This window comes from Lagopus muta, chromosome 4, assembly GCF_023343835.1.
Source record: "Lagopus muta isolate bLagMut1 chromosome 4, bLagMut1 primary, whole genome shotgun sequence".
NCBI lineage: Eukaryota > Metazoa > Chordata > Aves > Galliformes > Phasianidae > Lagopus > Lagopus muta.
This window is the reverse complement of record NC_064436.1, coordinates 11771712-11784846: the sequence shown is the minus strand read 5'-3', so window position 1 is coordinate 11784846 and position 13135 is coordinate 11771712. Positions and strand designations below refer to the sequence as shown.

General features: G+C 44.5%; 1 protein-coding gene across 9 annotated transcripts in view; it reads right to left on the bottom strand.

Annotated features, from left to right (window-relative positions):
• The window catches only part of SMAD1 (SMAD family member 1), a 103920-nt gene that overhangs the window by 42604 nt on the left and 48181 nt on the right, over nt 1–13135 (bottom strand). For 4 of the 9 annotated variants that reach the window (XM_048942051.1, XM_048942054.1, XM_048942052.1 and 1 more), the window contains 2 exons: nt 11545–11630; nt 4474–4682 (listed from right to left, as the gene is read on the bottom strand). The gene's annotated coding sequence lies outside the window, so the exon portion shown is untranslated. The other 5 variants (XM_048942058.1, XM_048942061.1, XM_048942057.1 and 2 more) reach the window with 5 other exon arrangements.

Here is a 13135-nt window from a genome sequence, read left to right as displayed (position 1 = left end):
CTGCTTATGTTATGAAACGCTTTTTTCTCCGTCCTGTTCAAAAACAAAGCCACGCCTCACTCAAATACACACAACACAAAAAAGCTTCTCTGATGCAAATGAGCGTTTGTTCTCAGAGGAGGATAGAGATCTTTGTGGCAGCCATTAACAGCTCAGAGCGTCCTTCTCATCACCCCCGGACCCACTCTCTGCAAAGCCCTTCACAAAAGGCCTAATCCAACATTCGCATGGAAATAGTTGTTACACAGCATTCTGCACGGCTACACCTTTATCAATGAGAGAAAAGTCTCAAATTTAAAATGACTGGTTTTCCACTTCAAGCAAAATCTGCTATTCAAACGCTAAAAAATCCTCTACGCCTTTCTGAAGTTATACCACTACAGCTGGAGTAAAACGGCCAGAACAGCGCAAGATGCCCGTGTATGTCGGCCTTCAAGCCAATGGCATGTCAGGCCACGTTCCCATGCCTTAGTGAGATGCAACTGAACCTGAAGGCTAACACCTCTTTCACAGCGAGTAACTATTTATATATATTAAATATATATATATATATATATATATAAAAACAGCTACTTCAATTATATTATATTTACATATCTCTTTATTTCTCCCATCTTGCTCCAAATTTGCTTTTTCGTTACCTTTGCAACTAAAAAATAAGAGAAAGCTCAAGAGATGCAGCATAGAGCTCTCGCCAATGTGGGTAAAGAAAAGTAGGTTTAACTGCCAATAAAAGACGTCGCTGGTCTCCATCTCTGGAGGCACACCGACCCCTGGAAAGAAGAGTGTTAACAGGATTTGCCCAGAACACTTCTCAGTGATTGTATCAGCAGAAGTGCAAGACAGTTTAGTATGTAATACAGTAAACACTTTTCCATGCACTATGTTCCTTTCTAAGCTATTTAGAGCATAAACATGAACATGAAGCTTGCAGTTGCCTTCACCAAGAACGCAGGATAACCCACACCAACCCATACTCATAATCACCATCTCTGTTCTAAAATAATTTTGCTCATATATTTCAAGTTGCGAATAAATGCTGTCTCACAAAAGAACTCAAACATACAAACATTTCCGCTGGCTCTTACAGAACTTCATAGGACAAAAAACATTAAGGGGAGGAACAGCTTTTTTTGCCTAACTGCCCATTTGATACCTGACAGCACAGCGTGCAGGTGAAGTCGAGGAGACGTGGAGACTAGAGAAAAAAATACCTCAAATGCAGAGATGCCCACTCACAATCACTTCTGCTCCACACACCTCCACGCTGCACACGCATTCATTTATTTCAGCTGCTACTGACTGTAAGGAAGAGGTTAAGAGTCGACCTAGATTGGTTCAGCATTTATTCTGCACAGCACCAAGAGCTTAGATTTCAGTTACTCTTTGCATAACCTAAATAATAAACATGGTGCTCCATTTATTGGATTCTTAAGCCACCCATCTGAAGCACAATGGGATGTGTCACACACGCTTGCTTTGCTGCCCTCATAATACAGTTTAATTATGATGACTGAACTAACGGCCTCACATCATAGACTTTTACAGGTTGACCCCATGTCATCCTGATGTATCATTTTGCACCAGTTCAGTGCTGTAAATCAATTTAAGATCTCCAGCAGGTTGAAGAGGCTGGTAATGATGCTTTCTCTGCAGTCTCCAGGGACTCCACATTATGCACAACCTACATTATTTATAAAGCTGAGATGATGCCTCCATTAGGCTTGCTAAGACTACTCAAATAAGCTTTTATTTCACACACACAGCTTGGACCTCAGAAAGCACACCATTGGCCATATGTGATATATAGCGCATTAATGCTTCAATTAAAAAAAGCCACAACCCCTTCATTTTCAAAATTTAAATGTTTATACTAAGCAACTGAACTCAGAATTTAACCTGAATAATTTCCCAGTATTTTGGAACACGGTAAGTACTTTTCTGAACCATCGTATTGCTTTGCCAGGCATTCAACTCTTTACTTTGTGCTCAAGCCACAGAGGAACTGCAAAAGCTCATCAGCTTTCATGCATCTGACAGTTAATATTTATATAGAAACAGAAAGAGTTTCATCTGCTTATTCAATCACTTTTCTCAAATGCATTGGATCATCACATATTTAAGGGTGCACAAGAAGGCAAGTCAAAGAGGAAGAAAAAAAAAAAATCTATTTGTTTACATTCCCAATGGTTGTGGGGTCAAAATTGCAGCAAGGACAAATCCCTGCCCTTAGGGTAACCTGATCGTGCCTTGAACAGATCCTCCCTGGTAGCTGTGCAGGACTCGGGATCACCCAGCTCAAGGGAAATTTCTCTCAAGCTCCTCCTTGCAGTCTGAAGTAAACTAAGAGGGTTTGATCCCTAAACCGGGGCAGGAATTCCAAAAGGGGCTACAGAGCTCTCAGCGCTCTGAGGATCTTCGGGTCACAGTGATGAGCACTCCGAAGTTGCTCCAAAATCCATTAAGAACCCCTATGGAGCCTCACAGCATAGCTCTCCGGCTCAGTGTGAAAATAGAAGGAATGCTCCTCAGCTATAACTAACAAACTAATCTCCCGTAATTCAGCACGGTAATTACAAACAAGCAAAAGAAAAAATTAAGCCAATGTTGACACCTCGACTTTCCTCACATGATTCGTTCCCATTGTCTGGCAGGCCAAGGTGCAGGCCGGCAGCCTCACGGGCTGGAGGCTGCTGCACACACACTCGGTGGGCCAGGTCAGCTTTAGCTCTTAGTCCTGGTCTAGAGCGCTGCTTAAAAACACACGGATCTACCGGAGTAGATCTTCAACAAGAAAGCAGAATCATCTACACAGCATTTTCTCTTCTGGACTACTCATCTGCGTGCTAAAGCAGTTTTTAAGGATCAGCTATGCCGTATGTAAAGCACAGTTTTTTCCTAAACGCGTCAGCCTCAAGTTGCTGTATTTTTAAGCATTAATGACACGCATTAAACTGTGACACGTTTCACGACAATGAGCTTCCCACTCACTTGTGTCTGGAATACACATCTACCTGCACTGCCATCTCATAACACCTTTTCCTTCTCCCCCAAAATAACACTCATAACTCGATTAACACCCGGCAAACAATTTTTTTTCCCTTGAAATACACTACAATAACGATAATTGCTCAGGCTAAGTTACAGTTATTTGTCCAACGTAACAGCAAACTGGAAGGTCAGAGCACATATCTGGAGACGGGTCTGCTAACAAAAGAGCAAGCGCAGTGCCGCTTCCACAGTCACAACTCGCATTGACTTCGGTTTATGCAAAAAAAATAAGTCAGGATTTGGGCCGAATCCTCTCCAATATTTACACACCGTCAGATTTCAATCAGCTTTGAAGATCCATATTCAGGATAAGATAATCTGGCTGCAGAGCCCAAGCATACGAAGAAACTGCACTGAGAAGGAGGAAATGTCGTGCATCCCAACCTTCTAACGGCAAGGAAAAAAAAATTAAGTGAACTTTCCTTGACCTCTAAGCAGAGATTTGTCGTTAAAGAAAAAGAAAAAAAGAAAAAAGAAAGGGAGGGGGACTGCGGAGAGAAAGAAAGGAAGATTAAGACACGACGCAGGCACAACTGCGGGCCGGCCGAGGGGAAAAGCTTCTCCCCGTAAAAACAAAGGCAGGCGCTCGCCCCGTCCCGAGGCGCCGCGCGTCCCCGGCCGGGGCACAAAGGGGCCGGCAGCGAGAGCGGGGCCGGGCGGCGGCCGCGAGCGGAGGAGCGGCTTCCCGTGGGCCCCCTCCCTCCGAGTCCGCGGCGGCACCCGCACCTACCCGGGAAGCGGGGGCCGGCAGCGGGGCGGGACGCCATCGTGCCGGCGGGGAGAAGGCACGGAGCCGCTTCTCCCGGACGCGCCGGGGACCCTCGCCCGGCCCGGCGCAGCGGGGAGGAGAAAGAAAAGGAGGAGAAAGGCGCAGCCGCCCGCCGCGGGGAGAGGCGAAGGGCCGCGAAGCTGTTACCGGCTGTGGTACGGCCGCCGGGCGCTGAGAGGGGGCGAGCCCCGCGCCCGCCCTGCCTCCGCGCCGGGATTGATCTGGTCGCGCTGGCGTCAGGCAGTCGGAGCCGCCCAGCCTCCACTTACCGCTGCCAAGGCGCACGGACACACACACGGACACACACACATACAGACACACACACACACGAGCGCGCACGCACCGGCCCGGCAAGGGATCCTCTCCAAATTACCGCCCCCGCCGAGCAGGGCTCGGGCCCCGCTAGGAGCGCTGCGCACGCCCAGCCCCGGCGCAGAGCGCCGCGGCGCACTCGCTGCTTTTATCCCCGCCCGGGGCTCGGCCTCCGCCGCCTTCGCTCCGCAGGCATCCTGGGGCGCGCCGAGGGCTCGCGGTGAACGATCGGCAGCGTGCTGACAGAACGGCGTTCTGCGCTACCCTTGGCTTACAGAGTTACTCCTCGTGTACCAAAGTAAAGCAGTGAAAGCTTGCGCTCACGTAAACGGAGATCTTACCCCTGAAACGAACGCGCGCTCTCGGTCCGCGCTCTCAGTCGCTGTGAGGCGCATCCAGCCGAAGGTTCGAAGCCCGCTCGAAGAAAGATAAGCGCTGCTACCTCCTATGCCGGCAGGACCTGCGCGGCGCTCGGCTGAATGCAGCGCAGATGAACGAACGGAAGCTCATCGTTGTGGCAAACACCTTGGCTTTCACCCAGCCATCATCCCTGTGAAGAGATAGGAAGCAACGAGTGGAAGACAGGAAAAGATGATGATCCACCCGCTCCTACAACGTTACATCGCTATACACATGCCAGCAGGTTCTAGGGATGGCGTTAGCCTCGTTTTTAAACACAGCAAGACTTCAGTGTCTGCCCCAAGAGTTTGGCAGCGTCTCTACATGGAGAAACATATGGAAAAGGCCTGACATGCATCCAGAGCCTTGGGTACTCGGCAGGCTGCCTTGGCAGGGCTGGGACAGGCAGCAGGCTCGTAGCATCTCACTGCTCCAGCATCTATTCAGTACATGATTCACACTAAACAGATATGACAAGACAATAATTAGGGCAGCACTGCAGTTTGTCAGGTGTCTTGTTAGAACCACATTTTTACCTCTTTCACTGTCGTTAGGCTTACTGGTTGGTTTGCTTTGGCATAGGAGAATTAAATTATTTTCTACTTAGATTGAGGCTTGGGGAGGATCACATTAATATGAGCTTTTACTATGAAGGGAAACAAAATGGGCCGTCCCTCCTGTAGCCTATCTTTGTATCAGTCTGATTGATGACACCATCAGTCGTAAGGCCCTGAGCCTGAAATTTAATGGAATTGGGATACTTACATGGATAAACTTCTATTAACATTTTCAAAGGAAACATTCATCTCCTATATGCTTCTTAAAATCTCACCAAGCACCTGCCCAATCACTTCTAAAATCCCTCCCCTCAGAAGCAGCAGATCAGAGGGCGTAATGCTAACAGATGCTCAATTATATTGCATATTTCTATTCAGTTACACCACGTAACAAATACTTAAGAAATACTGTGACAACAACTGCTACCACTACTACTACTGATTGAGCAATCATCCTCTATGCTTAGAGTTAATGTGCAGATTATGATTTACTATTTCCTGTTAATCTCAGCCAGGCAGCCTATGTTTAACCAAGTTCACCCACAGAAATTCCAGGGATAGCAAGTGCCTTTTGGAGAAGGTTTATCACTAAATGCATTAACTTTGTCTTACCTCCACTTCACAAGGATTCTGCCAAAAAACTAAAACCTCACGGACAATTAAATTGTATCAAACACACAACTTATTATTTGCATTAAAAACACTGGAGTCATTTTCTTTTTGGCCATTACAATGTTGCCCTAGCGTGGGAAAATACAAAGAGCATTTTCTGAGAGGAGAGGCAGTTCTGTCAGGAAGAACAATGTTTTTTTTAAGGACACTTGATTTCATAATTTCCTTATTTCTGGTCTGGTAAAACAGCACCCATCAACCTCTATTCTCCACAGCTTGTCTTCTTCTCTGAATAGGTGAGGTACTAAACAAGCTTCCCACCACAGCGTTATTAAAACTAGATATGCAGATTGTTCAGAAGTCACACAAATAGGTTTGGGAAAGATGCCTCTGGCAGAAAACAGCATGTGAGAAAAGGTAAGAAGTATTTTTAGGAGGTCACCATAACAGTGCAGAGCTCGGTATGCTTCTCCAAACACATTTAGGTTGAGGGATCTGGTCAGCCATGGCAGTACGGCGCTGGCAGCTGATTTCCACGGCTGAGAAAGGCACTTGGATTTGAGCTGGGCCAAGTCACTTCAGTCTGCACAGCACAAGTGTGACAGTGCACTCGGACTGGCTGAACTGCAGCCTCGAAAGGGCAACTGAATGGGGCACCAAAAGGATAGCAACGCCTGAGCTGCCCATCTGATGCCCTGCCCCTATTAAAGAAGACACTGATCTCCTGTTCCCCTTCTTGTCTGTGCTGCCGAGTGCTCTGCTGGCATCTGGCAGTGGATAGCTGGGGCAAAGTAGGCTTTGGGGCAGCTCTCCTTCCTCCCCTGCTCCACAGCAGCATAAGAGTAGTACCTCAGCAGCCTGAGCTCCTGCCCGAGGTTGGCTGAGTGTGACTAGCAGAGGTTCCCTTCACCAGTGCTTTAAGGGGGATGTGAGAGTGGTGGTACCTTGGGCTGTTCAAAGCAGTTAATGCTTGGAGGAGCTGCTCTGATGCTGTTCCCACAAAAGTGATTCTTGCATCTCCCAGTGGAAGCCCAAAGAAGGTACTCAGTGTCAGAAGTTGACCGGACCTCATCCCCAAGTATCAAGATTCAATTTTTCCTGCTCTGAAAAGAAGCTCTGAGCTGGCACCATGTGGGTTGGACACAAACATAAGGGAACTATCCAAGACACAAATTGTGAGGCTTTTCCATACACATTCTTTGGTGGGTCCAGCCATTTGCTAGAATGAACTCTTCACGAGCCTGTCCCTGCAGGGTCAAAAGCCTGCTTGGGACCTACCTATGTTTCCCGTCTCACTCATGCAGAACAACTATTTCACTCTAACCTAGTACTTCTTCCTAAACTGGCCTATCGTGATCAAGTGGGATTTATATAAAATAAATGTGGAACTGATAATTTTACAACATTACTATTTGTATTTTCCTTTGTTGCATTAAATAAGACTTCCGCTTTAAATCTATTTGCAGATGCCAAAAAGGTCTTTGATCAGATTGAGAAGTCATTCATTTTTCCCCCCATGAGATGATGGGATTCAGACCAAAATTCACGACTTGCCTGAGATTAATGTATGTGGGTAAAGCTGCCAAGATCCTTATTAAAAGTTATGAACCTGAGCGGTTTGGGCAGAGAAAAAGTGCTAAGCATGGCACTCTCTTATCTCCTTTACTGGTTGTTTTCTCTGTGGACTCTAATGTAAGGACTTTGCTCCAGCAATACTATATCACTGGTAAAAAAGGGGGGGAATATTGGGTTGCACTCTGCTCTGACTACAGCTGAGCACAGAGCTCCTGCCCACTATGCTGCACCACTGCTGTACTTTCAAGGGAGTGAAATTTTCTCTTTGTATCTTTTCTGGCACTATGCAGAAGCTTCTGAAGGTAGATTCACTTTCCCCTGGCTTTCATTTTAGTAAGAGATAGAGGACCCCATGTAATCAAGCTTTGCTGGTTCTTTTAAAATTAAATTTCCCTTTAGTCACTCAGCTTAAAAAGATTTACATAACTGGAATAACCTTGCCCTATTATTGGCTTCTTGGAAGATACCACTAAGGGTAATCTTATCTCCTATTTTAATTACTATTTTCAAGTTCTTACAGCCTTGTCCCAGTTACATCTTGCTGTAAAAAAAACACCACAGAATGATACATTAAAATTTACTCAGGCAGGTGGCGGATACAAAATTAAAGCCAATAACACTACCAGAAAAGAAATCAAAAGGTGGCTTGGCGGTTCTGGGCTCTCACTGCTTGGTCACTTGGTTACACCATACACTAAAGCAGTACACTAAAACCTGGTGCTGCAGGAGCAGCTGTGTGTCATAGCTTGTTACCCTACTGCCTGTGAACTAAAGGGACCTTGAAATGAGACTGGCTCAGCAGATCATGGTAACTGGATACAGAGATCTATCTCCTTTATACCCGAAATAATGAGCTCATTCCACACTAAGAACATCATAACTGATTAAAAACATAGAAGAAAAAGCTCTCATGCCCCATTTTTATTCCCCATATAAACAGTACTGAGTATAAATCTTGAGGAATTCAAAACCTTCCTATCATTTTGTTTTCTGAACCAGTGAAATTCTAATTTGCACTGCCAGTGTCACTTCTGGCTGTGTAAGCCAGCAGTAAAACAGTCCCACCCTTTCTCCTCCACAAGAGCTGCTCATCCCTAGCCCTGTGTTACCCACCTCCCTTGTGCTGGCACAATTGCTGGTGCAGCTGCAAACAGAACAGGCCTAGGGAACTGGCGTGGTTGGGAAAAACAAATGTTTCAGGGCCAAGTTCATTTTTAATTTGAATCAGTTCCCTGATATGGTTCACTGTGTGGTTGTCCAAATCCTTGTGCTGACCCTGTACAGGAGCAGGAGTATGGTGGGTGAAAGGATGAATGGCTTCAGCCAATTTAAGTGCTTATGAAACTCTAATAGATACAGCAAACTTCTTTTTAAGCAAGGAAAAACTCTTTTGAGTACAACAGCACACATGGGGTTGAAGAGCTAAGTTAAACTGGGCTCCCTGGTGAATAAAAGAGAGAAAGAGTGATAGGACCAAGGAATTGAATGAGCTGGTGAGATTGCTGCACATTAGAAAAAGCATATATCGGGCCCTGCATTAAATGGTAAGAAGCAAAAAAACCTATTGCCCTTACACTGTTCACAAACAAAAGATGCCAAAGAATCATAACGATACCCGTCAAAAAAAAAGTAATTCTTCAGAATGCTTCCTTACGCTCAAATAAAGAAGCTGATGCAGCTGAGCACAGGGTATGCATGCATTCCCATGCCTTGTTCTTCCGTGTATTCTCCAGTTCCAGAGTTTTCATTTACGTGAGATATGGAAGTAACTAAGCTCTGGAGAGTAGGTAAATTAGTAATTAATTAGTCATCCCAAGGCATCGTAGGCTCAAGATGTCCTGGCAGTCATGCAAGCTGTTAAAAAACATTGCCCACATGACAAAGGCGTTGAGACCAATGTTCAACTCTTTCTTTCCTTGATAGACCAAAAATAGCCAAATTTTAGACAAACAGGTTGAGTAGATTTAAAAGCAACCCTCTATTCATTTCATATACTATTGCACAAACCTCATCTACAAATCCTTATTATAATCCAAAAAATGCTAAACTAGGCTCTTGAAAGTTAGGACCTATCAGAATCTATGCTGTTGATATTATCTGAAGTACTCAGCTGAGATGTGCCGGCACCAATCCTTGACTGTTTACGCTCGTTCTTTCCAAAAGACCCGTCACTGCAGCTAACCATTACAGAAAGGGTTTTGGCAATACCTAGTTGTAAAACTGAGACTAAAATGAGGCTGGTTTGCAGCTTTGTTCATCTCCTGACACAAAAATCATCTTTCCTTTCAAATTGATAAGTTCTCCCTAGTGGACAGGACTGTGACAGCCTCTCAGAACAAAAAAAAGAAAAATGTTCTCTAACGTTTTCAGCTCTGGCAAATCTATTTGTTCATTTCTTTATCTTGTTTTCAGAAATACTTGAACATTTGTGCTGACATTTTCTACACGTATTCTGCCTGAAGCACACACCTAGGATAATTAATATTTGATGAAGTTCTGAATACATAAAATCCATGCAGTCTCAGTGTAGGCAACGTGAATGGCAAACAATGATCTTAGCCCACAAATAATATACGTAGGTTGCTGCAAAAGTAATGCCTCCTATTTATTTAATAGAAACTACAACAGATACAAAGAACATGTTAACACTACTCGATAGGGCAAATTCTCAGCCACAAAACAATATGTTTCAGTATAGTCACCACCATCAGCTGTGCATTTTTGTCAGCACACCACGCTGCTGAAAACACGCACAGCCACCCCGAACATGGCTTGTCTTTCACACTGCTGTCACCACTGCTGAAATGCACTGATGCACTACCCACTGCCTCACAGTGCCAACACCCTTTGTCCGTCCTTCGTACACATTCAGCAAGTGTCCATGAATGTCAATAGGTGCCAGTTTTTCTGCCTGGAAGAATTCAGTGACAAGTCCTTGCTTTACATTCACTTCTATGGCAGACATCATTTGTCAGACTGCCCCTCTGCTGCTGCCTGTCACATGGCAACAACATGTAAAGGGATACTGGCAGGTAAGTTCAACCTCTACTGGCTCTAATGCCATGGGCCGGCATGACAAAATAGGAGGCGTTATCTTTGGAGCAGCCCTCATAGCCCTTAGGACTGAACCGTGCCGAGCATATCCAGAGATTGTGCTGATGTCAGAGGAAAAGACCACATGGCTCACCAACGCTTCAGAAAGCAATATTCTAAGTTCCACAGTCAGTGAGACTAATGGTCTTCAGACAATTAGATTTCAGTATGAAGCATTTTATCCGAGTGCAGAAAAGTATCACTTCTACAGACAAGGATCAAACGTTCAATATGGACATAACCACAAGGAAGTCTCCCCCAGTAGCTGCAAATAGCAAGAGATAGCAACATTGCCTTATTCTAACTGGAAACCTGTAATCAGAGATGGGCCACAATGCACAGCTGGTCCAGCTTCTACAAAGCACTGTCACACAGTATGCGACACCCCTACAGTTCAGTTGTTCATGCTCCTAAGGCTTTCAGCACCTAGAAGATGGCAATGATAGAGAGTATATCACCCTGATTAAGCAAAGCATATGCCTGTCAGAGAGTAACCAGATGGAGGAGTGCAACAATTTATGGCCTGCAGTTAGACAGTCTTGCACTGTGATCTCATCAAATCTTTAACAGAATATGTCAAACTTGGTCAGCGTGTCAGTGCACAGATAAGATACACTCCAGGGAAAACACAGATAGCTTAAGAAACAGTTTAGGATTCTGACATAGGATTCGGATGACTACTGCACTGCTAATGCACTGTTTCAATTCTCAGCTAACTTCACAGATGTCTGATACCCCAATCTAGTTCTGGTTGGTCATATTTGAGAGTCACTGTGCTGCTGGGAGCAGATTTCTCATTTCTCAGATGAGAAATAAAATTACAGTCATGCCTTGTGATTAATTAAAAAAATCATCCTTGGTTTTGCTTGAGGGCATGGCATTTTCAGAGGCAATGCAATAGAGAAAGGAAGATTGCTTGGTTTCTTTGATCCTGGTATAACCTGCCAGCCTTCTTTTTTCAAAATCCTATTTTCAAGTTTTTCAGTACTAGGACACCAAAAGCCAGAAATGTAAGTTGGTTTAAGTCTCAAAACATCATGAGAATTTTCTAGAAAGACATATGCAAAAAAAAAGCAGATGACATAGGACATATAACATATTCTTCTACAGATACTTTCTTTTCTCTTTACGCTCACATTTCTGCTAATTCACACCACTGAAGTAGTCAACTGTTACCTCTACTCATTTCCCCAGATTCTGATCCAATGTGTGTTCATCTGCATGTTGGTTTGAATCTCTTTGGTTCCAATCCTTATCTTCGCCTGCAGAACACAACACACATAGAGAATTTTACATATAACTGTCATGCTCTAACACAGCATACTAAGTTTTATCTCAAACTCATTAAAGATAGTGACAACTATGCTTCCTGGGGAACTAACTAGTCAGAACATAACTAACCAGCCTGAAGTTTAGCCAGGGCACCAAATAGCACCAATAGCTCAAGAGGAAAACGTCCAGGGGATTCCAAGCAGTCAGGTTCCTATCTCCTACACAGTATAACACCGCCCACAGAGGGGTTGCTAAGGCCAAAGAGATTTTACAAACCTTCTGTTCTTCATATTGTTTGGCTGTATCAGCCTATAAAATAATTAATTTCTGGAATTTTTAAGCTGAAAAGCCTTTGCATTTTTTATACTTGCTTTGTTATGATTTTTCTTTCCATTCTTTCAACTTTGTCAAAAGTGAAAAGAAGCAATGCCTGCCTTATCTTGGATTTGCGGTACATAATCATGTTAAGTACAGATCGCTGGCCTCCTAGTTACTGCAGTGCCATTTATAAGAAACAATTATCCCTGCGTGGTGCAGTTTTCATGATCTAGTGATTGAAAATGCTTGTTATCAGTGCAGACCCAGCTAAATGCTGTGTGTTTCTATCTCCAGAGCTGATTTGATTTTCCACTACTGTCTGTCATCCTTGAAGCTTCCCGCAGCGCACCTCAGTTCCCAGTCTGTGCACACCAAGAGAGAACCTTTTGATTTGAGGCGCATGGGGCAGAACCTGCATGCTGCTCCCAGCTGCTCCAGGACAGCAGTACAAGAAAAAGGAAAGAAGTGCATCTACTCTGGGAAGTCTCCAGCCATTGCAATATACTGAAAGGAAGCCCTGCTAAAGGCAGTGACTATGTGCAAATGCCAAAACAAAAGGCAAGGGGGGATGGGGGGTGGAATACAGCAGCTTTGGCTACCAAAGCACTTTCAGTTAGTTTTAAAATTAGCTGGAGAAGATGCAAAGAAGCCTAAGTCTTAATGACCTCAGTCCTGTAATATACTACTAATTAGCTCTATGATGAATAAACAGAAACAAAATAAGGAGCGACAGACTAGGTCAGCCAGTGGTTTGCCAAGCCTTGTCTCATCTCTTCTACTTGGGTCTGTATGAGATGCTTTTTAATTGTGTCTATGCTATCTTTTATTAGTAATCAGGACCAGAATTGCATTGCGTTACACACTACACAAATATACACCATACAAAGAAACATTGCACTTGCTCTTTGATCCTGTAAAACATGGTAAGAGCAGCTCCTCCCCAGCTGCTATTTGTGCAGCTCCTTCTGGTGGGCAGGCACATGCCTTTGCTGTTTCTCTGCCAATCCCTTTCTCTATGTCCTGCTGGCCTAACCCAGCAAGCCTCACGTTTTTCTGCCCTGCCTCTTTCTGCAGCCTATACCATTCTACAATGTGATTATTCTGTCCTCCATGTATTCACCCCTTTGGTCTGTCCCCTAACATTGTTCTCCCTTTCCCTCCTTCCTGTATGATGAAG